We start from the raw sequence: 26,253 nt of genomic DNA, 5'->3' as shown, positions 1-26,253 counted from the left end.
CTGCTTCCGCCTTTCCATCTCTTCTCTGCCTGTCGCCCTGCGCTCCGGCACGGGTTGCTGTCTGGATGCCAGTGGGTCGAATGGATGTCGCTTGCTCCGGCGGGGGGCCCTGCCCTGGCCCATGCCAGTACATGTCCAGGCCCATCTGCGGTGTGGATGATCCAGAAGAGGACTAGGAGAATGTTTTACCATACCCACTGTGATTTATGGGGGTGGAAACATCATGCTTTGGGACTGTGTAATATGTGTAAAGGAAAGAATGAATGGGGCCATTTTGATTGAAAATCTCCTTCCATCAGCAAGGGGATTGAAGATCAGACGTGGCTGGGTCTTTCAGCATGACAATGATCCCAAATACACAGCCAGGGCAACAAAGGAGTGGCTTCGTAAGAAGCATTTCAAGGTCCTGGAGTGGCCTAGCCAGTGTCCAGGTCCCAATCCCATAGAAAATCTGCGGAGGGAGTTGAAAGTCCGTGTTGCCCAGCGACAGCCCCAAAACATCACTGCTCTAGAGGAGATCTGCATGGAGGAATTTCCATGGTGTTATACTTATATAGCGCTTTTCCACCTTTCAAGGCGCAATGGGCCAAAATACCAGCAACAGTGTGTGAAAAGCTTGTGAAGAGTTACAGAAAACGCTTGGCCTCCGTTATTGCCAACAAAGGGTACATAGGAAAGTATTGAGATGATTATTTTTCACCAAGATTTGCAAACAAATTCTTTAAAAATCAAACAATGTGATTTTCAGTTGTTTTTTTTTCCACATTCTGTCTGTCATGGTTGAGGTTTACCCATGTTGACAATTACAGGCCTCTCTGATATTTTCAAGTGGGAGAACTTGCAATTTATGGTTGACTAAATACTTATTTGCCCTACTGTATACTCGTCTGCGGGTCTATCACATGATAGATGGGACTCACGCAGGACTCGGTGAAATTAGACACACTCAAGTAGGAAACCTCGGTGTCAGGATTAGCGATGAGATAGCACAGAATAGGATGCCAACCTGCTCACACTTGCAAGGGATTCACACAAATACTGGGTTCTAGACCAAATGGCTGATTTAGGTATACACTTCACCCCTCCCAATCACTTATCTCTCACCCCCCCCTTTCCTAGGTTATCAGACCCCCCATGTGGTGTCAGCCGAAAATACAACTAGCTAACGATAGCTCCAACATATTCATAGTTAGAGTAGGCGTTTCATGTATTTCTTGTTGTTAGTGCTTTTTCCGTTTCTCGCTCCCTCTTTTCTTTTGTTCCCTCATAACCCCTTCCTGTTTGCTGCTTTCTCCTAATAAAGAGGGTACCTTGAATGATCACAATGGGCGTATGTCATACTTCATTGTGACACATTAAACTCTTCAGCTCAATCTGACACTCAGATCTCCATTTTCCATGCCAGCAGCTGAACAGGACAGGTTAAAAAAAAAAAGATGGGGGAGTTCCCAGCCTAAAGCCACTGCTGTCAGAAAAAACAAACAAACAAAAACAGACTCGTCCCGTATTTGCACCCCCCCCAAATAAAAAAAATATATATATATATCTTGATGATCCTCAAGTAAAGCCTCCTACGTCGGCTGTAAAAATGGCACACCATTTTTTAAAAAGAACATCATTCCACCAATGGGGCTGTTTTGAATTCTGCCATCTACAAGAATATCCTGAATATTGTCCAGCCAAATGTATGTGCCCTCAAACTCGAGCACTCCTGGATCACGCAGCAGGTCAACAAACCGAAACATATCCTTAAATCCACCCTTGAATGGCTCAAAGAATGACAAAATTAAAGGTTTTGGAGTGGCCAAATTGAACTCTGGATTAAATCCAATTGAGAAGCAGTGGTGTGACCTAAAAACCAGAAGTTCATGCTAGAAAACTCTCCGATACAGCAGATTTGAAAACATTTTGCAAAGAAGAGTGGGCTAAAATTGCTCCACAGACATATGAAAGACTTCTCACCGATTTTCGCAAACACTTGATTCCAGCTATTGCTCTCAAGGGTGGCAATATCCATTATCAGTTTCAAAGGGGCAATTACATTTTCCCCTAGGGCCAGATAGGTTTGGATTGTGTGTGTGTGTGTGTGGCTTAATATAGTAACTCATTTGAAACTGAATTTTCAATTCTTTGGGATGTCTCTATGTGAACATTGGTTTGATGAACGGCACACTTTGAGTTTGATAAATATGCAACATCACCAGGAAGGAGGAAATGATTAAAGAGGTCACTGGAAAAGTGGCACAGTTTCAACACAGCAGTTATTTTTAATTCTTGAAAATTTGCCAGTTACACGGACGTAGATCTTGGTGGAATTTTACAAGTTTCACAAGATTTGTGTGTCATTTCCTTTGGTGTTGATAGCAGTTGCACATCTATTATAAGATCATTCTACGTCACACCAGACAATGGTATGAAGTTTAAAACATTTTTTACTAGCGAGTAAAGCAAAAAAAATCTCAATTACGAAACGAGTTGGAAGTTTTCTGCTATAAATCATCCCCAATGTGTGGCGATGATGATGATTTTGATGATCTGAAAACTATTGTTACATTGCGACTTTTTAAGGATTTTAAGAGAGATTTGTTTGATTTACAAATACAGTGGGGCAAATAAGTATTTAGTCAACCACTAATTGTGCAAGTTAACCCACTTGAAAATATTAAAGAGGCCTGTAATTCTCAACATGGGTAAACCTCAACCACGAGAGACATAACGTGGGGAAAAAAACAGAAAATCACATTGTTTGATTTTTAAAGAATTTATTTGCTAATCACGGTGAAAAAAAAGTATTTGGTCAAGACCAAAAGTTCATCTCAATACTTTGTTATGTACCCTTTGTTGGCAATAACAGAGGCCAAACATTTTCTGTAACTCTTAACAAGCTTTTCACATACTGTTGCTGGTATTTTGGCCCATTCCTCCATGCAGATCTCCTCTAGAGCAGTGATGTTTTGGGGCTATCGCTGGGCAATATGGACTTTCAACTCCCTCCACAGATTTTCTATGGGGTTGAAATCTGAAGACTGGCTAGGACACTCCAGGACCTTGAAATGCTTATTACGAAGCCACTTCTTTGTTGCCCTAGCTGTGTGTTTGGGATCATTGTCATGCTGAAAGACCCAGCCACATCTCATCTTCAATGCCCTTGCTGATGGAAGGAGATTTTCACTCAGAATGGCCCCATTCATTCTTTTCTTTACACAGATCAGTCGACCGGGTCCCTTTGCAGAAAAACAGCCCCAAAGGATAATGTTTCCACCTCCATGCTTCGCAGTGCGTATGGTGCAATTCAGTATTCTTTCTCCTCCAAACAAGAGAACCTGTATTCCTACCAAAACGTTCTATTTTGGTTTCATCTGACCATAACACATTCTCCTAGTCCTCTTCTGGATCATCCAAATGCTCTCTAGCGAACCGCAGACGGGCCTGGATGTGTACTTTCTTCAGCAGGGGGACACGTCTGGCAGTGCAGGATTTCTCGACAGGCTTCTCAGTATTTCCCATTTCGGGCTCCTCACTGATAATTAAGTCAATGTCCACGTTGGCATGGATGAAGTCGCCATCTGTGCTTCTCCCCATCAGGCAATGCTCCTGGAATGAAGCCATGTTCCACGTTTAGTTATCTTTCAAAGTTGCACGCTGGTCTTTTATTATATAAGCAATGCCGGGAATACACTGCTGGCCAAAAGTATTGGCACCCTTGCAATTCTGTTAGATAATGCTGAATTTCTCACAGAAAATGACTGCAATTACAAATGCTTGGTAGTAATATCTTCATTTATTTTGTTTGCAATGAAAAAACACAGAAGAGAATGGGGAAAAAAATCATTATCATTTTACACAAAACTCCAAAAATGGGCCGGACAAAATGACCCTCAGGCTAATACTTGCTAGCACAACCTATAGACAAAACAACTGCGATCATCCATCAATGAGTTTCTTATAATGCTCTGCTTGAATTTTAGACCATTCTTCTTTGGCCACCTGCTCCAGGTCTCTGAGATTTAAAGGGTGTCTTCTCCAAACTGCCATTTTCAGATCTCTCCACAGGTGTTCTATAGGATTCAGGTCTGGACTCATTGCTGCCACTTCAGAAGTCTCCGGTCCTTTCTCCCAAACCATTTTCTAGTGCTTTTTGAAGTGTTTTTGGGTCATTGTCCTGCTGGAAGACCCATGAAATGTGAGGGAGACCCAGCTTTCTCACACCGGTCCCTACATTATGCTGCAAAATGTGTTGGTAGTCTTCAGACTTCATAATGCCATGCACATGGTCAAGCAGTCCAGTGCCAGAGGCAGCGAAGCAACCCCAAAACATCAGGGAACCTCCGCCACGTTTGACTGTGGGGACCGAGTACTTTTCTTTGAAGGACTCGTTTTTTTCCTATAAACTCTACGTTGATGCCTTTTCCCCAAAAATACTCTACTTTTGTCTCATCTGACCAAAGAACATTATTCCAAAACGTTTTTGGCTTTCTCAGGTAAGTTTTGGCAAACTCCAGCCTAGCTTTTTTTATGTCTCTGGGTCAGAAGTGGGGTCATCCTGGGTATCCTATCATTGAGTCCCTTTTCATTCAGACGCTGACGGATAGTACGGATTGACACTGTTGTACCCTCAGACTGCAGCACAGCTTGAACTTGTTTGGATGTTAGTCGAGGTTCTTTATCCACCAACCGCACAATCTTTCGTTGAAAACTCTCATCAATTTTTCTTTTCCATCCATATCTAGGGAAGTTAGCCACAGTGCCATGGGCTTGACACTTATTGATGACACTGTACACGGTAGACACAGGAACATTCAGGTCTTTGGAGATGGACCTGTAGCCTTGAGATTGCCCATGCTTCCTCACAATTTTGCTTCTCCTCAGACAGTTCTTTGGTCTTCTTTCTCTTCTTTCTTTTACACTCAAGGACACAGGACAGAGATCGAGTCAAATTTAATCCCTTTTAACTGACTGCAAGTGTGATTTTGTTATTGCCACTACCTGTTATGTGCCACAGGTAAGTAATAATAATAATAGTAATAATACATTTTATTTAAAGGCGCCTTCCTGGCACTCAAGGTCGCCGTACAATCATTTAAAAATATTAAAAGTGAGAAAATGAAAGTATATAACGTATAATGAAATTTAAAATACTAAAAGTGATTTAGGGGCAGTTAAAAAGACCAGAACTAAGTGATTATTGTGTATAGGCTAGTCTAAACAGGTGAGTTTTGAGTTCTGTTTGAAAAAGGGAATCTGTGTTCCTGAGGTCGGGTGGGAGTGAATTCCAAAGTTGGGGAGCCGAGCGACAGAACGCTACATGTGCTTTTAATTACACAAATTAGAGAAGCATCACATGATTTTTCAAAGGGTGCCAATACCTTTGTCTGGCTCATTTTTGTGTAAACCACCCAACTGCAGGCAGGTCAAAGTGTTCAGGGTCAGCCTTCAGGTACCTGATAATGACACATACTTCTATGTTAAGATTTGCACTGCAGTGGAATCAGGGCTTGTTTTGATGCTACTTATTCCAAGCTGTTAATTCAAATCTATTTTTTTCTAATAAGTGAACTATTTTGAGAAACTTGCGTGACTTTTTTATTGTGTGCATGGCAGTTTTTTTGTAATATAAAAGCATGGGCCTTGGCCGTGTAAATTTGGCTACCACTTTCTTAGGCTGTAATAGACAAAGTCAATATGCCCCAGAAAAAGAGTGATGTCCATTAAATGAGCAAAAGCTGATGTGGGCTTATGGAGTCATGCTGTGAAAGGTTACCCACATTTTAAAGGGAAAAGTCAACCAAAATCAGTGAAACACGCTAAGCGTTGTTTCATATTTTGAACGCTCATTCATGATTAGTTTCATTTTGCCACCAGCACTGCCCAGCGGTGATGCTTGTGACATTCTCTGCAAGCACTTTGACAGTCTTGACCTGTTGTTACGCGTTTTTAAAATGAGGCCACCAAAGGATATACGTTAATTGCATCACTTCAAGTGATTCACTCGGTATATGCATGGAAGAAGTAGTCTAGCAATTTAGAGCTGGAACGTAGTTTACGAATTGAGTGTTCATTTAGCTGATATTTGAACACTGATATCACAGTTTTTACTTTACTATAAGGCAGGGGTGGGCAAACCGGTCCTTGAGGGCCGCAGTGGGTCCTGGTCTTTGTTTCAACTGACCAAGCACAGATAGTTTAAATAGTTTATCCAATGAGGTTTCGGCAGAAATGAAAAGCACCTGCCTGCAATCGACTGATTGCACTTCAGATTGGTGAAAAGGTGTCCTCTTAATGGGTTGCAACAAAAACCCGCACCCACTGCGGCCCTTTGTGGAATAGTTTGTCCACCCCTGCTTTAAGGCATATTTTTCCAGATAAACTTTCAACTAAAAATTGTCTGACTTTTAGTTTTTTTGAGCCATGGTTGCATAGCATACATGGTTGGCTCTTGTAGTTTGGGGTACTCTTCAAGTCAATCAGCCAATCCTGCAAAAAAGGAGGGAAATTTGAGGCGATCATCATAAGCGGATTTTAAGGGGGGGCATGGGGGGCCAGGCCCCCCCGGTGGCCGAAAAGTGTCATTGCATGAAAACTGCAACAAAAATGAAATGAACAAAAATTATATATTTTTATAATGGGTCAAAATTATTTTTCACCTCACCTCATGTGACTATTACCTTAGACGGTCATTTGCTTTGCATATAAAAAATAGGGGAGGGCAATTTTATTTATCAAATGATTTTTTTTCTTTGATTGAATTTTTTTTTTTTTTTTTTTATTGAAGCAACTTTTTTGGGGATTGAATGATTTAGACACAAATGTCCTACCCATAATATGGTCCAAAGACAAAAAGGATTGCTTTAATCAAAGAAAACGTTTTCAATGAAAAATTAAGTGTTCAAATCCAAATTTTTCAATCTCAAATATTTTTTCACATTCAAAACTATTTTCTATTATTGAAATATTCCTTGTTTTGATTGAAGTGATTTTTACTTTTTGAAAATACATATTTTTAACTTATTTTTTGATCGAACAATAATGGCGAAAACGTCCTAGCCAAAATGTGGTCCAAACACAAATTAACATTACTTCAATCGAAAAAGTTGCTTCAATCAAAAAAAAAAAAAAAAAAAAAAAACGACTCCAAAAAAAAAGCTTTCACATGCGTTTTTTAAATTTCAAATTTATTTTTGCATTCAAACAATTTTTATTTTTTATTTTTTATTGAACTGACTTATTTTTGGTTGAAAATATATATCTTGATTGAGGCAACTTTTTTTTATTATTGAAAAAACTTTTTTTTTTTTTTTTTTTTTTTTTTTTGATTGAATGATAAAGACACAAATCTACCTCCATATGGCTCCCCACTACAATTTTTGACTGGGCTAACTAAGTTGGCATGACACCAGCAGGCGTACCATAGTCAATGGATGACAATCTTGGCGGAAAGTATTGCCTAAGCAGCCTGATTTAGAATTCCCCTCAAGAATGATGGGGGGGAAAAAAACGCTCATTGTCAATTTACTATTATAAATTGTATTGTAAGTTTTACTGACACTGCGTTTTGGGGTCATCAACATGTTGTGCCCCCCTTGCCTGAGCAAAATACACTCACCCACATCACGAATGTAGTTCTGTTGCCTGGTTACAGTGTCGACAAAATGCTGACAGTCATCATTGTGAGGGTTCAAATTCTGTGTACCCTGTAAGTAAATAACTAGAGTATGTACATGCTCTCTATAGTAAGATATAATATAATAACTATATATATATATATATATATATATATATATATATATATATATATATATATATATAGTTATTCATAGTTCGAATAGCTCTCAGGTGTAAAATGCGCACCACACAAAACTGTGCCGGAGGCTGGGTCTGCAAAATTAGCCCTCTTTGCACGGATGAACTTTACTCATTGTCTGCATTGTCCAGCTCTTTTTCTCGCGTTTGGGAACTCATGGGTACTACATTGCGACAAATGGCTATTTGTACACCAAATAGCATGACAGTTTTGAACCATTTTAGCGATTTTTTTGATCAAACACAAACGCAATTCTCTCGTCGATAAACAACAATGGCACCTGCCTCGACCTTTTGTTTCCTGGCTGTGACGTCAAACCCCCCATTCGGATGTTTCCGGAATACTTTCGGAAATGTTCGTAATTTTCGATCTATTTTCGATAATTGCTCATGAATGTGATTTATTTTTTTGTTAACTTTATTATTATTTGTTATCTTGCCACATAACGGTTCTATTGATATCTCACAGCCCCTCAGTATTATAATTCTCTTTATGAAAAGTACTTGAGTCCTTGTAGACTTCTTCAAATGGGTTGCTTTCCTCAGGTAGAGGCATCTTCTCTTCATTTTGATGCGTAACAACAGAAGAATGCGTTGAGCTTCCTAAGATCTATAGAGGAACAAAAATGTGACCGAGAAAATTATTTCATGAGCAAAGAGTGATGAAATCCTTTCACAACATGCTGAAACTTTAGGTTTTTCCTTCATTAAATCAGGGGTACCAACTAGGGCTGCACTATATTGGAAAAAAAATGACATTGGGACTTTTTGGGGGTTTGTGATATATATGGCAGAAAACACTCTGGTGACTTCATGTCATCATAAAAATTCTGGTTTGGTCAAAGGCAAATCTATGCTTAATCCATCATTGGTATTTTTGACCTATAGGTGTTCAAAAACTCAGGTGAATATACATTTTTAAACTGTATGGTAGAAAACACTCAGATGACTTGAAGTTCCGCTCTGAGACCCCCAATTTGGCCAAATTTCAAAATTGTCTTATAAGCATGTGTGTTACATCATTGGAAAGCTTAAAATCTCAACTTTCTGAGGGAAGACAATTTTGAACAGGATGGCATTTAAAAAAAAAAAAAAAATTTAAACAGTAAAACCTTATCTGGAGGTGAGAGCACGCGAGAGCAGAATTACAGACGCCATGACTTTAACGAGATATTATCGCGTACTTACCTTGTTTCGATCCAAAAACTCCTTGTAGCATGTATCACTGAGTGTCAAGACACAGCTATGGATGGCCACAGCTGGATTTTTGGGGGATTTTATAGGTGAAACATGGTAATATAACAAGGGTCGCAATGCAGGGATCGCAGACATCAAGGAGTTGTTGAGATTTTCTTTTTAATATAGTTACCCTTTTCAATGTTTTTTTTTTTTTCATTTTTCTTTGTTTGGATCGATTATTTATCATCTAACATATCTGAGAAAATGCGACAGTAACAAAGAAAATACAAATAAGTGATAGTTATGAGGTAGATATCCGTGACTTTTTTACAGACACCAATTGTTTCAGTGTGACGTAATTTGTTTAAAAGTTTAAAATATGCGAGTGAATAATTTTTTTGTCGTTTATTTTTTATTTATTTATTTATTTATTTTTTTAAATTGAGTATAAGACATCAATTCATGATTCTAAGCGAAAAATGACAGACATTTGGAATTATATATATATATATAATTAATTACCTTCGTTTTATGGCTGGGTTGAAACAAAAGCGGTTGCGCAACGTCTGTAAACGGGGGTTTCCAGGGTATAACGGACGGGCAAATTAAAAATAGTTTGGGGGCTTAATGTGTGATAAATCTGCTATGGCAGCATATAGACATATTATCAAACACAACAGTTGTTTTGGCTTAACCTACAGCAGTTTCTTTTAAAGAGGAGTGCAAGAGCAGAAACTGCTTTCTCAATCTTGTCTGTGTTTACCGCCATATTTTGGGATATGAAAACTAGAAGAATTTTCAGCAGATGACTTGAATAGCTCTGTTTAGGAAGACCTTGGTTGACTCACCATGACTAAACTGTAATCATCAGGCATGAAAATGGGTGAAGGGTTAAAAAGGTGAGAAGGGTGTGAAGGAAATATGTTCCGGTACATTGTACAACAAGGGCTGTCCCAAACGATTAATTTTATCCCAATTAGTCAGCCGACTAATGTAAGAATCCCCCCCCCCCCTTTTTTTTTTTTTTTTTTTTTACTAATTTAGCAATTCAATTTTTGATTACACTTATTTGGAACATTTAAATTATTTATTAAAGTACAAATAAACATGTAAATAACAACAATAACTCACAAATAAACAATGAGTTCAAATGCTGATAGCATTAACAAGTGCAAAAGAATGGAATGTGAACAGATTCAGAACCTTAACTTCGCCTTTCCAACATGATTCAAAACAATTCTTAAAAAAAAATATCGAGCATCAATATTATCATATACTACTATATATAATAGTAATAAAATTATTGCCAATCAGATTTTTCATAAAGGGTGTCATTTTAAGGCTATTCTTAGTGTAGAATCTGAATTATGTATTATATGGGATTAACTCCAGAAATCGTTATTTAAAAAAAAAAAAAAAGCTCTTTATGTCATTGTATGTGGTGTCAGTAATCAATTGTTTTCTTTTTTTTTTCATTTGCAAATGCTGTTAACCTGCAATTTTTTATGTTTGAAGTGTCACCTTTTAACCGCAAGTTTGCGTTTTGGAGAAGACTGCCAATGTTTTATAGCAGGCTAAAGTAGGTTGTATTTTTCCCCATTAGCCTCAATGTAGCAATGCTAACATTTACAGTGTTTAATATAGATGTGTTTTCTTATTTTGTATGTCTGAACTTTAATTCTATGGCGTGTTGATGACCAATAAACATCTGTGAAAAGAACTGGAGTCTCATATGCCATCAACACGCACGTGTACACATACGCACGTGACGATAAAATGCAGCCGTGTAAATTACCCCCCTCATTTTTATTCACCATGCAATAAATGGACTCATTGCATATCACGAAAGGCTTAGCTTAACTTCAATAAAACGTTGTTAGTAAGTTTGATTGGCGTACAATCTGCCAATTTGTAATTGTCCCTGTCGTCTTCCAAAACTACAACTGGGCGCTTTAGATATTCATTCATGGCCGACGTGCAGCCAAGCTTGGCATTGAAAAGACAGGACACAACAGTGTACCCTCCTTTGTTTCGTTGAAATAAGTCAATGTTTTGGCCACTCTGGCGCACTTTTTTGGCTTTGTGTCGCGTTCCCCACTTGCATACCAAGCGTCCGCCATTATAAAAATCTCCTGAACCTCCCCTAAAAATTTTCTCCTCGGATCTACATAATTCACGCAGCTCACCGGTTTTGACTTCAAAACAGAGAATTTCACTGAAAGGTGAGAGATTTTCATGTCTGATTCATATAATACCATTTAATCCGGGTTAAACCGGTTCATCTGTGAATGATGATGATTTTTATAGATACAAGGGCTCCAGGAAGCCATGTCTCTGCACAGTTGCTGCTTTTAGGAAGCAAAACTACATGTTCAAAAACAACAGCAACAAAAACCTATTGCATATCCTGCGATGGGTCTATTTCGCCTGCGCACATTGTGATGGCGATGTTCAAACGATATATTGTACAGGCCTAGTACCAACAACATTTTGTTCATGTGTGTATCCTACTGAAATGCACTCATACACTCTGAATGTTTTTGTGTTAATACACCATACAAAACATGCTCAAAAACTCATAACTAAAATCCTTTTACACCAGAAACATGCAAGTGAGTCTCTTTCTTCTTGGTACAAGAGATTGGTTTGACATATCAATAATTACTTGCAATGATAATAATTGCATACTTCAAAAAAAAATGCCGCTGTCACCAACAATCACTTGTTGTTCCTCTGCATCTTCCACAGTGTAATCTCCTTCTGCCAATATCTTTTTCTTGGAGGGAGAGGCAGAACCATCCAATGAGGCTCTGCAACACAGAAACACCAAAATCAACCTGGGTAAAAAATGGCAGAATCGGGTTTTTCCCCGTCATATAAATTTTGAATGTGGCAGTGCCAGTCCATCATTAAAACTGGTTTAAACCATGTAGTTAAGTATAATTGTTGCTCTACTGTAATTACGACTCTGCTACACTGTTCATCAGAAATCAAGAGTGTCAACATATTAATATGTGTAAAAACATCAAACGAATACGCTATCTGTCAACAGTCTGCTGAAAAGCTATCCTGCTGTCTCCGCCAACACAATCATTGTAATGCCAAAATCTGCAAGGCCCAACCAGAAACAAGCCCTCAATCAGCTATTTTGAGTTTATTTTTTAGTTGGTTTTTTTTTTTTTTTTTTTTTTTTTTTTTTAGTTCGCTCCCCCCAGCCCCACACACACCCACACACTAAAGTCCAGCAGTGTAAAATATGAGCGGTTGTGAATTACAAAGACTCTTTAAGTGGGAAAAGGTGTAAGCAGGAGTGAAAGTGGGCCAAAACGGTCAGGAACGCAGTTCCGGTGTAAGATTCAGGACCAGAACGCAGTTCCGGTGTAAGATTCAGGGCCGGAATGATGTTCCGAAAATATGACAGCAACTGTCAAAACGCTATGTTAAAAAAAAAAAAAAAAAAAAAAATGCTAAGCTGCCACACATGCATTTCGGCTCCAAGGAGAAAACAATCTACCAACATCAGATTTACATACACAAGTGTAAACAAGCATAACAAAGTGCTTGTGTAGCGTAATCCGTTTCCACCAATATTTATTATTGATTTTATTCCACGGACGGCATGGAGGTTTCCCCAGCTGCTGCAGTGATCTGAGTATGACGATGATGGGTCACGTCAGTGTGCGAATGCACGCAGCAAAGCAAAACACCTGTACACATTTATCCGTTCAATTGGCTGACATACTGACATGTCATCAGCAGAGATGGTTAACTCTGATTGGTTTGAATGTGCATGTTTTCTAGAACAGCAAACAAACAAAAAAAAAGCTTGTTGAATTGATGCGACACAAAAAAGGGCAAAGCAACATAAAATGGATCAAATCGTTAAGAGCAACAAAAGAGTTGAGGAGGCTTATTTATCATATTTAGTTTTATTTGCTCTGATGGGGAGATTCAGAACATCTTAGCTGTCAATGTGCACTTTGGACTTATGTTTGTTCATTTAAGTTAGGCTACTTATTCATTTCCTTATGATTTAAAAAAAAAAAAAAAAAGTTTGCGCGATATTCAAAATATATCCCATTTCACTCTGCATAATATGTCATCTGTAATTTTCTGAACGTATGTTACTTATATCTTTATTATTGAAAAAAAAAAAAAAAAAGTAAATGTTTACATGAACTTCAATTTTAATATCTATACTATGTTCATAAGTAGTTAAAATTGAGATTTGGTATATGAGGAAATGAGGGAAAATAAGAATTAGGAAATGGAGGATTGGGTTATTGCTGTTTTTGTTAACTTTTTTTTTGCAAATCGTTGAAATAAATACTATTTTGAATGAAAATCTTTTTTTGTATGTGTTAGAGAAATAACTGTGCTAAAACAGTTTTCTTTGCATTTCAGTAGTTTAAAAGGTTTGACACCCCCTCCCCCCCAAAATGATATATAAATAAATAAAATTTCTGGCTCCGTGGCGACCTTCCCGTCGGTGAGTTCCGGCAAGAAATTCTAGCCACTTTCACCCCTGGGTGTAAGTGATTATTATGTGACAGCAATTAACTTGACAAATGTTTTTTTTTTTTGGCCACTAGAAGTTTATAGGTCTCCTGACTAATGTGACAGTGACATTTCATAATTTTGAGGTAATATCCCTGCCATGCCGCACCTAGATGAATTGGCAACTTACTTGAATGTTTTTCTTGTCTTTTCTATTTGTTTTATTTCCTCTTTACTGGTAAGCTCAGCCCCAATGCTACCTGCACTCAAAGCTCCCAACTGTAAACAAAGTTGAAGTGAGTAATAATACTCAATTTGAATCACTTCCCCATGTTCGGTGAGCATTGTAAATAGAGCTGACACGATTACTTGCATAATTCGAGTAACTCGATTTTAAAAATTGATCGAGGCATTTTCCATGGCTCGAGCAATTGTTTAATTTTCCGAGCTCTATGCATGACATTTTGCCCGGAGTGGACCCCCGATGTGTCCAGTTGATGGGAAGCAACGTTCGGTAAGTATAGGTCAATGCTGTATACTATTCTGGTCTCTGTGACAGTGTTCCTGATGGCTCTGGGATTATGTGGTTGTTGTTGCATTCCCTGCATTCGTGTTATACTTCACCGGTTTGTTTCCGCGGCTATGGATCCACGATTACAGGAATTATGCCCCCTTTTGGCCCTGGGAGAGGAGTATGACACAGGTGCCCATACGGAGTTTGTGGTTTGCGAAGTGGCTTTCAATGATGGCGATCTCCCTGACGATGATGATGATGATGATGATGATGGTTTTTCCATTCCGGAAACTTTCTTTCAGACCCAGCCACCACCTCCAACTCCGGGTTGTGACAATATGCGTCGACGTGTCTAATGATTCGATTGAATAAAGCCTTTTGGGAGGTTCTTTCTGATGATGTTTCTGTCGCAAATATTGAATAAACAGGCGGGAAATGTTGAGGTAATTATCGAGGTTTGATTGATTAAATATTTGCTTGATTGATTGATTGAATATTTGCTTGTGCTCATATATACCATAAATAATACATATTGCCATATTTTTCTTACTAATATAACCAGTAAATGATTATTGCTTGCTATACCAGGTTGTAGTATAATGCTTAAGTGTTACAAAGAGTAAAAGAGGGTCGGGATGACAACTGCCTTGCTTCATGGCATCATTGCGTAACTAGACCTTCCGAGGCATCTTCAGCACCTGGCGTCTGGACTTTCGTCTAGACCTTCGAGGACAATTTTCCATCCGAGGACATCTTCCATGGCCGCAGCGTTGCATAACTGAAGTGTCTGGGTCATTTTGACTGTTTACATGATTGTTTACATGAGCCCTTGCTTACACACGTGTACTTACTTAGTTCCACCTACATGCACACACATATCCAATCGAAAATCACATGGGTGTCTCCAGCTTGCTCTCCCCCTCCCTCAGGGCGGCGCCCATTTTTTAGGACAAACCCCTCAATAAAATACCAAGGAGGATTTTTTTTCTTTAGATCAATTTTGTTGACTGTCACTAGTCACTCTTTTGCTCTCCTTGGCCAAAAAAACTGAGTGTCTTCTCTCCTTATTTTTGGGTAATTTTACAATGTCTACCTAAGGAAATATTTTTGAACTTGACACTACTTTTAATGCAGCATAATGTACTGATATCACGTGCTTAGAGGAAAAAGGGAGCGGCGGCAGATATACGTATTTGATTTCAACCACTCATGAATATAGAGATAACGACAAAGAAGGTGATGAAAGTGAAGAGAAAGACACCAAGAAAAAGCAGAAAATGTCAAAAGTGTGGGAGCATTTCAAGCTGGAGACCAAGGTGAACACTGTTTCATGTATTCACTGTAAGACAGCCCTTGCATAACACTAGCCCCCCCTCGCCCGGCCCCGGCAACTTGCAGCCCTGCAGTCGCTTCCGCACCCTTGGCTGGACCCCACTACCGATGACCGTACCTGGCCGGGGCGCCACCGTGCGCCTCACACCACGTTTACACCAAGAGCGGATTACCGATATTCGGTACAAGGTAAAATTAAGTTAAAGTAGCACTAATAAATAAGCAGAGGCGTCATTATTAGGCAAACCAGGCAGTTGCCTAGAGCCCCCAGCCAGCAGGGGCCCCCAGAGGGCCAACAGATTTATCACACTCAGCTTTACTGCACTGTTGCTACGACAAGTGTTGGGAGTGTTTTAATACCATAGAATCATTTGGCAGATTTTCTAACGATTCTGTTGTCAATCCCAATCAGCACTACCCATGTCACATAGATTATACATGTTTAAGAAAGTCCAGTCAGCTAGTCATATCACATGATTGTGTAAAGACTCAACAAGTACTCTCTGGGAGGTCCTTGCCTAGTTGTTACAAGCTGATTTTCACAGGCCACCTCATTATTCATGTGACTACTTAAAGAAATGGTGATTTTTTTTTTTTCCCCCAAAAAAGTCTATTAATGGGTCTATCGTATTTCTCGTCGAATACTCTATAAGAAAAGTATAACATATATGCATCTAAAATAATCCTAAACAATTTTATTAGCAATTTCGGTCAGTAGTCCACCAATCAGTGTTTTTTTCAGAATATTTTGAATTTGGTGGGTTGTAGGGCCAATCTGACTACTGATTTCACACAAAGGTATATAGCTCCGCATTTAATGGTGGTATTTTTGTGTTGCTACTCTTTCTTCTATTGCTCCAAGTCCAACTGTCCCCCTTACTTGCACAGGCTCGAAGGGCCCCATGTTGCTTGTTGCCTGGGGCCCCTGGGGACCCTTGCTATGCCTCTGTAAATAAGGTTTATGTTACTGTACCTTGCTAAAATAACGTTAGCCCTGTGGAGGGCTAGGTTCTAATAATTGTGACTACTGTCGATGTGCTACTAACGTGTCTTTCATACAGGCTTTATTTAATCTGTAAAAACAGCGCTGTAGAGTAATGAGGGTGTAAAATAAAAACATAATAAAACTAACTGTCAATTTTAGCTTGGTCGTCTTTGACGGTTAAAACATCAAGTAGCACTGGTGCCTAATGTGCTCCAATACAGCAGGTATCATGCATTTATTTTGAACACTGCAAAAACCTCAAATCCTATTGGATTTACGATTTAGACTTAAAACTTAACTAGAACTAAAACAGCTTTACACAAATTCAATTGAAACACTGGGAGAAACACCAAACTTTTAAGTGATGTGTGTTATCAAGCGTAATGACATTATTAGGTAAGAAATATGATTTTTCTTTTTGAATAAGATCTTAAGTTTTTTTAGTGAAAGCAGTGATTTATTTTTTTAGTCATATCTGAGATGCAGTGTGGCTGCTTTCAACAATGTACACCTAAAATAAAGAGATTTGTTGTCTAAAAATGGTTCAATATTTGGTGAAATGTCTTTTCTAATATGTATATGGCGGAAAACACAGACAAGACTGAAAAAGCAATTTCTGCTCTTGCACCCCTCTTTAAATATAAACTGTATTTTAAGCCAAAAGAACTGTTGTGTTTGAAAGAACAATATGTCTATATGCTGCCATAGCAGATTCATGGCGCACAAAGCCTCCGAACTATTTTGAATTTGTCTGTTTTACACTGAAAACCCCTGTTTACAGATGTTGCGCAACCACTTTTGTTTCAATCTAGCCCATAAAAAGAAGGTAAGTAATTATATTTACTATTCAAAATGTCTGTAATTTTTAGCTTAGAATCATCAATTGATGTCTAATATTAAGTTTGGGAAAAAAAACGACTTTAAAAAATTATTCACTCGCATATTTGGAACTTTTAAACAAATTACTGTACGTCACAATGAAAAATTTGGCATCTGTAAAAAAGTCACAAATATCTACCTCATAACTATCGCTTAACTGTATTTTTTTTTGTTACTGCCGCATTTTCCCCAATATGTTAGATGATAAATAATCGATCCACACAAAGAAAAATCAAAAAATAACGTTTAAAAGGGTAACTATATGAAAAAGAAAATCTCAACCACTCCTTGTTGTCTGCGATTTCTGCATCGCGACCATTGTTATATCACCATGTTTCACCCATAAAATAAAGAAAAAATCCGACTGTGGCCATTCACAGCTGTGTCTTGACACGCCGTGATACATGCTACATGGAGTTTTTGGGTCGAAACAAGGTAAGTACGCGATAATATTTCGTTAAAATCGTGACATCTTTAATTCTGCTCTCGTGTGCTCTCGCCTCCAGTTAGGGTTTTGCTGTTTAAATTTTTTTTTTTTTTAAATACCCTCCTGTTCAAAAAATTTTCTCCCTCCAGAAAATAGAGATTTTAAGCTTTCCAATGATGTATCACACATGCATATCGGACAATTTTGAAATTTGGCCGAATTGGGGGTCTCAAAGCGGAACTTCGAGTCACCTTAGTGTCTTACGCCACATACTGTATACTGTATATTCCCATTCATGTTTCAATTGTTTTTCCATTAGATTGCAGTTTTGTGGGATTGTACCCCCTAAAAATGAATTAAAAATTTTAAATAGTAATGGGAAAATACATTTTTAGAATTAGTAGTTAAAGGAATAAGAATCAGTTCAAACTAAAATAGGACTGTGAGGGTGTAAGGGTTCATTGTGGTTTCAAGATCAGGAGGACTCAAATGCACAAAACGGGCAAACCAATTGAATCTCAATAAATATACATTTATTTACAAGAAAAGGCAGACAAACGTACAGGTTAGAAGGATACAATACAACTTCAGACAGAGAAAATAATGAAAACGGGTGGGGGGGGCATGACAACATTCAACATGTACGTGCTCAAGTACTTTCTCTGTTTCAAGTTGGTGCCAAGGCAAAGTCAGTGTCTGTGATGGTCATGGAAATCAACTATAAGTCTGTGAGTATCAGTGCCACAGTCGTCAGTGACATAACTGCCATTGAAAGGACTACTGGCCGAGACGCATCTGGAAGTATTCAGAACAGTATGGTTAATGCAAAGAACAATACATGAAAAGAAGCTTGGGTTACACATTATCTGAATTCTTCATATATCAGTATCATATGACTGTCATAATCAAGATATTACACTTGTCATTAATATGAATGAATATGACTGACCAATTTCATTAAGTGTCATTCAGTAAATGATGTCACAATTATTTTAATTGATATTTTTTTAAAAAGTAACTTAAATCATAAATAATGTCGTAATGCAAAGTTGACATCGTTTAAAATATTGTTGATTTGATTTAATGACATCTTTCCTAAGTGTTTGTTCATGACAGCTGTTTTGTCACAATTACGATTTGATATTTGCGATAAACGGCATGTTATGATACTGTCATAAGAAACGAGAAATAAGGTGTTACCAAAGCTTGCAAATATGAACCGTAACAGCCAAAAGACAGTTTTTTAATTAAATATACCATACCTGCACAAATACTCTCTGGAACAATGTTTAGGGGTGAGCGAGTAAGTTCATTGCATAGTCCAGCTCTTGCAATAGTTGAGGAGGGAACCACTGACTGATTTTGGAAGACTAGAGTCATGTTGGTGATGACTGATCCATTGCTTTAATGAAAAGAAAACAAAGATAATCACTTTAAAAAGCAAGCAATAATTTATCCAAACTCTGAAATGACTAAATACGTGGAGAAAAAAATTGTCTTACGCAAAAAAGTTAATACGAGACCGTCTGAAAGATGAACCAAAGAGGTTCGTACAGGCTGTGTCCACCTGAAAAAAAAGAAAAGAAAAAAATCAAGCAATTACAAATACAATTCAAATAATAACTTCTTTACAATGAATGTGAACTCTTCATGCAATGATTCAAATCAATTGATGTAAAGTAAAATTTTAGTATTGAAAATGGCATACAAAAACTTTACCTCTGAGATAACTACTGTAGACAAAGATTGAAACGATGTTGAGAGCATGTTGGCCAGATCAGGCGTGAATGTTTCGTTAAGACTAAACTCAACACTAAGGGTTCCCTCACTGGATGAAGTAGTCCCAGATGGTGCTATTATCGTTGTTGTTGCATTTGCCAAAGGACTAGTCACACTGACTGGAGGTGTTGTCAAAGTTTCTGTAGAAATATTCACATTGACTGCAGGGCTAGTTAAGTTAAAGGGAGGTGTAATCACGCTGACTGAAGGTGTAGTCAGGTTTCTTGTGGGTGTAGTCAAATTGACAGCAAGCGTAGTCAGGGTGATGGAAGGTGTAGTTACACTGACCGGAGGTGAAGTCACATTTCCTTCAGGTGTGGTCACACTGACAGGAGGTGAAATTACAATTCCTACAAGTGTAGTCAAATTGAGTGCAGATGTTGTCATATTGACTGGAGGCATGGTCATATTGATTGGAGACGTAGTAACGTTGATAGGAGGTGTAGTCATGTTGAGGGGAGGTGTCATCATATTGATTGGAGCAGTAGTCACACTGACCGGAGGTGTAGTTACGTTGACAGGAGGTGTAGTTGAGTTGAATGGACGTGTGGTAACGTTGACAGGAGGTGTAGTCAAGTTGAATGGAGGTGTAGTCGAGTTGAATTGAGGTGTAGTCATGTTGACAGGAGGCGTAGTAACGTTGTCAGGAGGTGTAGTCAAATTGGCTGGAGATGTAGTAAAATTTGATGGAGGTGTAGTAACATTGACAGGAGGTGTAGTCAAATTAGATGGAGCTGTCGTAACGTTGACAGGAGGTGTAGTCAAATTGGATTGAGATGTAGCAACGTTGACTCCAGCTGTAGTCAAATTGAATGGAGGTGTAGTCACATTGGTTGTAGCTGTAGTCAAACTGACAGGAGGTGTAGTCACGTTGACTGCAGCGGTAGTCAAATTGAATGGAGGTGTAGTAATGTTTAATGCAGCTGTAGTCAAATTGAATGGAGGTGTGGTAACGTTGATAGGAAGTGTGGTCAAATTGAATGGACGTGTAGTGACATTGACAGGAGGTGTAGTCACATTGAGTGGAGGTGTAGTAACGTTGATAGGACGTGTAGTGAAATTGGAGGGAGGTGCCGTAACATTGATGGGAGGTGTAGTTAAATTGAATGGCGGTGTAGTAGCATTGACAGGAGGTGTAGTCAAATTGGATGGAGGTGTGTTTACGTTGACTGCAGTGGTAGTCAAATTGAATGGAGGTGTGGTAAAGTTTACTGCAGCTGTAGTCAAATTGAATGGAGGTGTGGTAACGTTGACAGGAGGTGTGGTCAAATTGAATGGACGTGTAGTTACATTCACAGGAGGTGTAGTCACATTGAGTGGAGGTGTAGTAACATTGACAGGAGGTGTAGTCAAATTGGAGGGAGGTGCCGTAACGTTGACAGGAGGTGTAGTCAAATTGAATGGCGGTCTAGTAACGTTGATAGGAGGTGTAATCAAATTGAATGGAGGTGTGGTAACGTTTACAGAAGATGTGGTTAAATTGAATGGACGTGTAGTGACATTGACAGGAGGTGTAGTCACATTGAGTGGAGGTGTAGTAACGTTGACAGGAGGTGTAGTCGAATTGGAGGGAGGTGCCGTAACATTGATGGGAGGTGTAGTTAAATTGAATGGCGGTGTAGTAGCATTGACAGGAGGTGTAGTCAAATTGAATGGAGGTGTGGTAAAGTTTACTGCAGCTGTAGTCAAATTGAATGGAGGTGTGGTAACGTTGATAGGAAGTGTGGTCAAATTGAATGGACGTGTAGTGACATTGACAGGAGGTGTAGTCACATTGCGTGGAGGTGTAGTAACGTTGACAGGAGGTGTAGTCAAGTTGGAGGGAGGTGTCGTAATGTTGACAGGAGGTGTAGTCAAATTGAATGGCGGTGTAGTAACGTTGACAGGAGTTGTCGTCAAATTGAATGGAGGTGTAGTAACGTTGACAGGAGGTGTTGTTAAATTGAATGGACGTGTAGTAATATTGACAGGAGGTGTAGTCACATTGAGTGGAGGTGTAGTAACGTTGATAGGAGGTGTAGTGAAATTGGAGGGAGGTGCCGTAACATTGACGGGAGGTGTAGTTGAATTGAGTGGCGGTGTAGTAACGTTGACAGGAGTTGTAGTCAAATTGAATGGCGGTGTAGTAGCATTGACAGGAGGTGTAGTCAAATTGGATGGAGGTGTGGTCACGTTGACTGCAGCGTTAGTCAAATTGAATGGAGGTGTAGTAATGTTTACTTCAGCTGCAGTGAAATTGAATGGAGGTGTAGTAATGTTTACTTCAGCTGTAGTGAAATTGAATGGAGGTGTGGTAAAGTTGACAGAAGATGTGGTCAAATTGATTGGACGTGTCGTAACATTAACAGGAGGTGTAGTCACATTGAGTGGAGGTGTAGTAACGTTGACAGGAGTTGTCGTCAAATTGAATGGAGGTGTAGTAACGTTGACAGGAGGTGTTGTTAAATTGAATGGACGTGTAGTAATATTGACAGGAGGTGTAGTCACATTGAGTGGAGGTGTAGTAACGTTGATAGGAGGTGTAGTGAAATTGGAGGGAGGTGCCGTAACATTGACGGGAGGTGTAGTTGAATTGAGTGGCGGTGTAGTAACGTTGACAGGAGTTGTAGTCAAATTGAATGGCGGTGTAGTAGCATTGACAGGAGGTGTAGTCAAATTGGATGGAGGTGTGGTCACGTTGACTGCAGCGTTAGTCAAATTGAATGGAGGTGTAGTAATGTTTACTTCAGCTGCAGTGAAATTGAATGGAGGTGTAGTAATGTTTACTTCAGCTGTAGTGAAATTGAATGGAGGTGTGGTAAAGTTGACAGAAGATGTGGTCAAATTGATTGGACGTGTCGTAACATTAACAGGAGGTGTAGTCACATTGAGTGGAGGTGTAGTAACATTGACAGGAGGTGTAGTCACATTGGATGGAGGTGTGGTCAAGTTGACTGCAGCGGTAGTCAAATTGAATGGAGGTGTGGTAATGTTTACTGCAGCTGTAGTCAAATTGAATGGAGGTGTGGTAACGTTGACAGGAGGTGTGGTCAAATTGAATGGACGTGTAGTTACATTCACAGGAGGTGTAGTCACATTGAGTGGAGGTGTAGTAACGTTGACAGGAGGTGTAGTCAAATTGGAGGGAGGTGCCGTAACGTTGACAGGAGGTGTAGTCAAATTGAATGGCGGTGTAGTAACGTTTATAGGAGGTGTCATCAAATTGAATGGAGGTGTGGTAACGTTTACAGGAGATGTGGTCAAATTGAATGGACGTGTCGTAACATTGACAGGAGGTGTAGTCACATTGAGTGGAGGTGTAGTAACGTTGACAGGAGGTGTAGTCAAGTTGGAGGGAGGTATCGTAACGTTGACAGGAGGTGTTGTCAAATTGAATGGAGGTGTAGTAACGTTGACAGGAGGTGTAGTGAAATTGGAGGGAGGTGCCGTAACATTGACGGGAGATGTAGTCAAATTAAATGGCGGTGTAGTAACGTTGACAGGAGGTGTAGTCAAATTGAATGGCGGTGTAGTAATGTTGACAGGAGGTGTAGTCAAATTGAATGGCGGTGTAGTAACGTTGACAGGAGGTGTTGTTAAATTGAATGGACGTGTAGTAACATTGACAGGAGGTGTAGTCACATTGGATGGAGGTGTGGTCACGTTGACTGCAGTGGTAGTCAAATTTAATGGAGGTGTGGTAATGTTTACTGCAGCTGTAGTCAAATTGAATGGAGGTGTGGTAACGTTGACAGGAGGTGTGGTCAAATTGAATGGACGCGTAGTTACATTCACAGGAGGTGTAGTCGCATTGAGTGGAGGTGTAGTAACGTTGACAGGAGGTGTAGTCAAATTGGAGGGAGGTGCTGTAACGTTGAGAGGAGGTGTAGTCAAATTGAATGGCGGTGTAGTAACGTTTATAGGAGGTGTAATCAAATTGAATGGAGGTGTGGTAACGTTGAAAGGAGATGTGGTCAAATTGAATGGACGTGTCGTAACATTGACAGGAGGTGTAGTCACATTGAGTGGAGGTGTAGTAACGTTGACAGGAGGTGTAGTCAAGTTGGACGGAGGTGTCGTAACGTTGACAGGAGGTGTAGTCAAATTGGAGGGAGGTGCTGTAACGTTGAGAGGAGGTGTAGTCAAATTGAATGGCGGTGTAGTAACGTTTATAGGAGGTGTAATCAAATTGAATGGAGGTGTGGTAAAGTTGACAGAAGATGTGGTCAAATTGATTGGACGTGTCGTAACATTAACAGGAGGTGTAGTCACATTGAGTGGAGGTGTAGTAACATTGACAGGAGGTGTAGTCACATTGGATGGAGGTGTGGTCAAGTTGACTGCAGCGGTAGTCAAATTGAATGGAGGTGTGGTAATGTTTACTGCAGCTGTAGTCAAATTGAATGGAGGTGTGGTAACGTTGACAGGAGGTGTGGTCAAATTGAATGGACGTGTAGTTACATTCACAGGAGGTGTAGTCACATTGAGTGGAGGTGTAGTAACGTTGACAGGAGGTGTAGTCACATTGGATGGAGGTGTGGTCAAGTTGACTGCAGCGGTAGTCAAATTGAATGGAGGTGTGGTAATGTTTACTGCAGCTGTAGTCAAATTGAATGGAGGTGTGGTAACGTTGACAGGAGGTGTGGTCAAATTGAATGGACGTGTAGTTACATTCACAGGAGGTGTAGTCACATTGAGTGGAGGTGTAGTAACGTTGACAGGAGGTGTAGTCAAATTGGAGGGAGGTGCCGTAACGTTGACAGGAGGTGTAGTCAAATTGAATGGCGGTGTAGTAACGTTTATAGGAGGTGTCATCAAATTGAATGGAGGTGTGGTAACGTTTACAGGAGATGTGGTCAAATTGAATGGACGTGTCGTAACATTGACAGGAGGTGTAGTCACATTGAGTGGAGGTGTAGTAACGTTGACAGGAGGTGTAGTCAAGTTGGAGGGAGGTATCGTAACGTTGACAGGAGGTGTTGTCAAATTGAATGGAGGTGTAGTAACGTTGACAGGAGGTGTAGTGAAATTGGAGGGAGGTGCCGTAACATAGACGGGAGATGTAGTCAAATTAAATGGCGGTGTAGTAACGTTGACAGGAGGTGTAGTCAAATTGAATGGCGGTGTAGTAATGTTGACAGGAGGTGTAGTCAAATTGAATGGCGGTGTAGTACCGTTGACAGGAGGTGTTGTCAAATTGAATGGAGGTGTAGTAACGTTGACAGGAGGTGTTGTTAAATTGAATGGACGTGTAGTAACATTGACAGGAGGTGTAGTCACATTGGATGGAGGTGTGGTCACGTTGACTGCAGTGGTAGTCAAATTTAATGGAGGTGTGGTAATGTTTACTGCAGCTGTAGTCAAATTGAATGGAGGTGTGGTAACGTTGACAGGAGGTGTGGTCAAATTGAATGGACGCGTAGTTACATTCACAGGAGGTGTAGTCGCATTGAGTGGAGGTGTAGTAACGTTGACAGGAGGTGTAGTCAAATTGGAGGGAGGTGCTGTAACGTTGAGAGGAGGTGTAGTCAAATTGAATGGCGGTGTAGTAACGTTTATAGGAGGTGTAATCAAATTGAATGGAGGTGTGGTAACGTTGAAAGGAGATGTGGTCAAATTGAATGGACGTGTCGTAACATTGACAGGAGGTGTAGTCACATTGAGTGGAGGTGTAGTAACGTTGACAGGAGGTGTAGTCAAGTTGGACGGAGGTGTCGTAACGTTGACAGGAGGTGTAGTCAAATTGAATGGCGGTGTAGTAACGTTGACAGGAGGTGTAGTCAAATTGAATGGAGGTGTAGTAACGTTGACAGGAGGTGTAGTCACATTGAGTGGAGGTGTAGTAACGTTGACAGGAGGTGTAGTGAAATTGGAGGGAGGTGCCGTAACATTGACGGGAGATGTAGTCAAATTAAATGGCGGTGTAGTAACGTTGACAGGAGTTGTAGTCAAATTGAATGGCGGTGTAGTAGCGTTGACAGGAGGTGTAGTCAAATTGGATGGAGGTGTGGTCATGTTGACTGCAGCTGTAGTCAAATTGACAGAAGGTGTAGTCACGTTGACTGCAGCTGTAGTCAAATTGAATGGAGGTGTAGTAACGTTGACAAGAGGTGTGGTTAAATTGAATTGACGTGTAGTAACATTGACAGGAGGTGTAGTTACATTTAGTGGAGGTGTAACGTTGACAGGAGGCGTAGTCAAATTGAATGGAGGTGTAGTAAAGTTGACAGGAGTTGTAGTCAAATTGAATGGAAGTGTAGTAACATTGACAGGAGGAGTAGTCACATCGAATGGAGGTGTTGTCACGGTTCCTAGAGGCGTAGTCACATTGGATGGTGTTGTAGTCGCGTTGATTGGAGGCGTAGTCAATTTTGGGGGAGATGTAGTCATGTTGATTGGATTCGTAGTCATGTTGATTAGATTTGAAGTCATGTTGACTGCATCGATAGTCATATTGACTGGAGGCATGGTCTTTTTAAATGGCGGCGTAGTTATGTTGACAGGGGATGCAGTCACGTTTCTTGCAGACATAGTCACATTGACTGACGGAGTGATCGTGCTTCCTGCAACTGTGGGCACATTTAATGAGGACAATATATCAAAATGTTATTAATAACATATAGAATCCTTTCCATGCATTTATTTCACAATAAATCTCAACAATAACATTTGGTATTTTTTGTTTAATCAGTCAAATAATTTTTAGGTTTTATCTACAATACCTTGAGGCGACATTCTCACAATTCCTGCAGAGCACAGAATGAAATCACTTTATCCTTATATTCTTTGGAAATTATTTTGTCAAGTAACTTGCTTACAAAGACATGCACTGTATGACTGAATTATTTTAGGGCCCATTGTACTGAATGTTAAAAGAGTTCC

The sequence above is a fragment of the Corythoichthys intestinalis genome, chromosome 8 (assembly GCF_030265065.1).
Source record: "Corythoichthys intestinalis isolate RoL2023-P3 chromosome 8, ASM3026506v1, whole genome shotgun sequence".
NCBI lineage: Eukaryota > Metazoa > Chordata > Actinopteri > Syngnathiformes > Syngnathidae > Corythoichthys > Corythoichthys intestinalis.
Note: the sequence above shows the minus strand (reverse complement) of the source record.